The following is a 6,000-nucleotide window of genomic DNA, read 5'->3' as shown; positions in this document are numbered from 1 at the left end:
AACCCTTTAAGAAATAATAATTTATTAAATGATAATCGATGAATAATTAAACCACGAATGAGTTTATTTTTAAAAGAATATTGAAACAATATTCCTCAACTTATTTATGTTTAAGTAGTTAAAGTAATCTTTGGTAGATATAAGTAATCGAGTTTAAAACAAATAATTGTTGGAGTATAATTTTCCTATTCAAATTGAATATCCAAAATAATATTCATTGTTCGAGTGATTAAATATAGTTGAGGGAATACGATATTTGGAAATCGTTTTAAATAAATTCGAGATATTTAATAATTCGCAAGTGCACATCGAGTCCTTTGGAATGAAATAAATATGGACTTTCGATCGTCCAAAACATCCCCGGGACGATTCCCGTGTATTTACTATAATATACATACCGACCGACTCTCGGTCTATAATATACATGTCACGCTACTCTCTAGCGTTAACATTTCTCAAATATAACAACTACGGAATACTTCCGGGTTTTTATAACCTTACACCGACCAATCCTCGGTCTAAATATATCGTTTCAAATCCGGTACTTTATTATACCAAAATCATCATATCTTATGATTCAATATATAATAATTTATAAATCGCCGTAAAACATTTATCATGCATATATTGAAGTATTTAAAAGCAATCACAACACAACAGTTCTAAAAAGGCAGGGTTTGAAAACTTGCTTGGAGTCCAAGACACGTTTCCCCGACTTCCTCTCATTCAGGGTTTTCTAATCAACAAACATCATAATCTTAATCAGTATTCCTACTCTCATCACCAACTTATATTCCTAATAAGTTCAATACTTCATAACTTTCATTATTTTACCGTCTCGAAATAAGTATCACTCCTGGTCGAAACGGACAGTCAAAGTGGTCTTCTAGAATTATTTGAAAATAGTTTTCTGGTAACAGGGGTGAAAATTCCGAAGTGATAGTTTCCTAGCAGGGGGTTGTTTTGACATTCGTACTCCGCGCGACCTCGGCTCCGACATTTTTATAAAATTGAAAAATCAACATTTTTACTTGAAATTTTTATGGAAGCTAATAAACTCTAATTATTACTCTCTGTAAAACTTTCATGAATTATGAACATTTTTAAGTTGATCCGTTATATTTTCAAAGTTCGTAATTCGTAGCAGTTTTTGTCGCGTAAATCACTTTTAGTAAAACGGCCATAACCTTTGATCCGTAAATCGGAATCAAGCGATTCAAGCGCCTAAACGATCCTTATAACATTTTCTATAATAATCAAGGTTATTTTTCAAGAAACTACAGTTTATATCTTCAGGACTTTCCGCAGAAACATAAAGTTATGTTTTGTTCATTTTAACGAGATTACGGTTACGATCGGAGTTTCGTTTACGCCTTAAATCATTATACTACCACCAACAATCAACATATCATCATCAACACACTAACTCCTCTGAAGAACATCATGTTCTTGAGGCAACAACAATCAACCTTAAATCTACTTAGCTAAACATCAAGATTACAACAATACTCCCACCAAAACTATGTTTACAACTACATACTAAAAGGACCTTGAACTTAAATCTTAAATAAAGTTGGGTGAAAGATTTTTACCTTTCTTGAGAGATTGAGATGTGTTCTTGATTATGGTGAAGTCTTGGGAGTGCTTAGTATGGTTTTTGGAACCTTAAACAACCATTGAAATCAAGAAACCATTCTCAACTTTCTTGATTTTATTTCACCCATCAAACCTTGATAAAAAGAGCTCAAAGATTTATCTTACCTTAGTTTGGTTGTTAGAAAGCTTGAGAATTAATGGGAGGGTTTATCCATGGCTAGAGCTTGAGGTTTTGATTTTGATTCCCTTGGTTTTTGATGAAGGGCCGATTGAAGAGAAGTGGGAGAGAAAGAGAGAGTTTTTGGTGATGCTTCTTGGTTGTTTCTTGGAATGATGCAAGTGATAGCTTGTGATATCTTATATTAATTTTTGTTCTCTAGTTTATATCCTAGTATTTGATTTATGTTGCCAATCTTGGAGACAAATCTAGCTAGCTTGTGGTAGATTACAAGCTAAGCCACTTGCTTAGCCCTTTAGCTCACTATTTGCTTAGCCTTGGTTGATCATCCTATCTCTAGCTCACTATTTGATAATGTAACCATTGTTACTTTCTTACCATGGTTAGTTAGTGCGTTACGTTTATTTAATCATTTACGCGTTCGCTCGGTCGCTTAAACATTTTCGTAATACTTCCTCGTAAATGGTTCGCGACGTAATTTCTTTCGTATTTATTTCTTATATTTTGAATTATCATACTTGGATATAAATACGTAGGGTTTTAAATTCATAATTATATTTTGATTCCCGTAATCCTCGATGATTGGTAAATAGGGTCATTTTTTAAAGTTCGTTTTCTTCGAAAACTAATAGCGTTTACATACACTCATTTGGTACGTACAATCATAATATCAACTCGGAATCTTAAATTAAAAAGTCGTATATGGTGTGGTCACAAAAGTTTTTATTAAACCGCAAGGTTACTATTTATAAGGTCTTTTACCGATGTCAAAAATTTGGGTTTTTACAGTCTTCCCCCCTTAAAAGGATTCCGTCCCGGAATCCGTTTAGAAATAGGCGGGGATACGCTTCTCACATGACCACCTCGAGTTCTCATATTGCCTTCGCAGTATTGGATCTCTTCATACAATTTCCACTCATCCGTCAAATATATTTCTAGGTACTCGTTCTTGTAGAGCTATGACCTCTACACGTTACTCCACATATGCTAAGTCTGGCTGCAAGTTTATTAGCTCGTTTTCAATCATATGTTTGGCGTTGACGGTTAAATTTGCTAACTTTGATTCGTGGTACTCTTTATAAACTTGGTGAGTGTTCGAAGATGGTGTTAATTTATAAGCCAACCTTCTTAGTCCTTTAAAGATTTCAACTGGTCCAATAAACCTTGGGTTCAACATTTCTTTACCTTTTGAATTTCATCACTCCCTCCTCGGGAGGCACTCTCAATAATACTTGGTCTGTTATGTCATACTCTCTGTCCTTATAGTTCGGGTCCACATATCTCTAGTGTTCATCATGAGCTGCCATTAGCCGGGTTCTGATAAGTTCAAGAAATTCCTTTGGTCTGTTGACTTAACTATGGCCCAAGTATCTTCCGCTTACCAATTTCTTCCCAATCCTAAGGGAGAACGATCTTTCTTCCGTACAAAGCTTTGTAGCCATTCAAATGCCCGCATGATAACTCGTTATTATCGGTGATTCGATTAACGGCAACTGGTCATTTTATTTCCCTTAAAAATTGATAATATGGACAATTAGTGCATCTTCTAGTGTTTGGAATCATCCTTCAACTTATTCGTTTCTCCTACATCGCTCCTACTAGTGCTAGAGTTTCATTCCTTAACGTTTTCCCATTTTGGCGTATCTTCTCTGTCGATTAAGTCATGTAAGAAGTTCTCGTTGCATTTCTACTCTCTCGTCTCCTGCTACACACTTAGCACTAGATTTAACATTTCTTCCCGTAGTAATTTAAGGCACGTCGGGTCCTGTTGCCATCTTGAAGGAAGCACCATTTCATACGCAATTGATTGACACGTTTTAGGATCATGGAACGTTCAGCTTCCGTCATCGGTCGGACTTCTTTAATCATTCCCCGTATAATATCTATAGTATTACGATACCTTCTAGGTCATACTTGTTATTCTCGCTAGCGCCTTAGACGTATTCACATTTATTGGTACCTGCTACCAGGGGCCTTTATAGGGCGTGTACGATCTTCTTTGCCTTCTATCAGTTCTGACAATGACATCCTTCATTCTTTCACGTTGCCCTTCGTAAGGGATATCGGCGACTATTTTTTGTATGCTAGTGTGGTAAGCAGATCTACATGAATTATCTGTCAACAATAGGTGATTCCCCAAACCTTTCCAAATAAAAGGTAAGCCACTAGACGTATCTTCAATGATCGGGATATTCCTCTCATTCTACTTGTCGATTTGAGAATTCTTAGTCGTGCCTCTGTCCGTCCTTTTTGACAAAATATCTTGGGAAATAGTCCTGTTAATTAAACCTTGGGTCCTTGCACGATGCAGTCGTCACGGGGTCTCTCTGTCCTAATTATCTCTTCTGCGTTCATAAAAATTTTGTAGAGTGGACATCTATCATTTGCATTATAAAATAAGCGGTCTTATTTAATCTATCACTCAAAATCCTCAAATAGCACATCGGCTAACTTGGTTCTTGATAATCCTCCTTCAAAATTTATTATAATTAACTCTTACTCCTATTTGGGTCATCTACAATTCGTAATCGCCAAAATTTTAACCCTCGCCTTTCCGTTTTCATTTTCAACCATGTCGAATACTTACTTACCTACTCAATGACATCCCTTTTCATATTTTGTCATGACTAATACCCGTTTACATTTTTAAGCATCTCTAAGTCTTCATGTTAAGTAATACAGGGTTCTTTTCATGCGATCCTTCTCATCAGTTATTATGAGATTTGTCATCCTTAATATATCTTTTCCTACATAAAGTGTCGGCCACCACATTGGCCTATCCCTGATGATAATAGATTTCTCAATCATGGCCTTTGATCAATTTGACTATAGCCTCTATCTCGTGTTCAGTAAAAGAAGATTTTTTTTCCAAATTTTCTTATAAGTAAACTCCTTGTCCCTTTCCATGCGAACCTTATCGTAATTATTCTAGATCATTATTAGGACGCCTTATGTCACGGTCCTTAAGCTGTGTAGACATATCATTAGACTTCACGTAACATCCTATTTTTATCGTTGAGTATTTCTAGCACGAGATTGCTACTAACCTTACCTTCACTTTTTGAAAATCTTATTCCTCAAATTCATACATGCTTGGTCTTTCCCGAATTTATTAGCACCTATCCCGATAATGTTTCAAAGAATTGTACCTCACTAATCATGTTATATCACTTTTTTCGTTCTTCTATAAACATATTAATGATACTTATGATAATAACTAAACATAGTATTACCTTTTTAAAATAACTTACTCATCACGATGCTCCGATTGCACCATCATAGCACTGAGCTTCAGTCTCATATTACAACAATCGGTTCTCAACTATACCTCTTCTTTGTTGGGAAGGCAATTAGCCAAGGAAAAATGATTTTCACGATATCGATGAAATTTAGACAATCTTAACAAGATTTCAAATCTAACATCTGAACAAATAATGAGCTATGAATAAAAGAGTCGCAACACTCAGAAGATTTATAACTTGGAAGGAAGAATATAACAAGGATTATCCTTCCATGTCCTTAGAATTCTATAATATGATATTATGGAGAATATCCATTGAAAGCAATGATTGCTGAATAATAACATCATACGAATGATACTTATAAGATTTTCCCATTGAAAGAATACTTTTCTTCTCGAATAATGAAATAAATATCGAATAACATCCTCAACCAATGGTTAACCATTGAGGTCTCAAAGATGTGCTATTTTGAAAGAAGAAATTTTATCCAATGATTAATAAATAAGGAAGTATATTGTTCTTCAATCACTCTATGATTTTAATTGGATATTCGTTATATAAACGAAAGAATAAAATATTTCATGAACAAAATATTTCATTAAATTGAATATGAATTCTCGTTTGAGTGGGCGACCTAGTTAGGTCTCAATTAAATCAATCTTTGAAAATTTCATCAATAATTAAATTTTTGCATATATAATGCACTTTGTAAAAAAAAATTGATTGGAAGTGGATCTTAGAAAATTAATAACTAGTCCATATCAAGCAATATTATAAACCGACTAAGAAAATGGTCAGCTTAATTGGTTTGGCCCATAGCAACTAACTAGAACGATTAGCTAGGCTTTCATCGTATTAATTAAAATTTCGACTAGTTAGTACATTAACTAGTCATTCATGAGAATATATACAACTAAGCATATCTCAGTTTGTTTGAAAAAAAATCTCAACATCGTAACCACTGAAGAAATTTGTGGCTACCCG

The sequence above is a fragment of the Apium graveolens genome, chromosome 11 (genome assembly GCF_009905375.1).
Source record: "Apium graveolens cultivar Ventura chromosome 11, ASM990537v1, whole genome shotgun sequence".
NCBI classification, from domain to species: domain Eukaryota; kingdom Viridiplantae; phylum Streptophyta; class Magnoliopsida; order Apiales; family Apiaceae; genus Apium; species Apium graveolens.
Note: the sequence above shows the minus strand (reverse complement) of the source record.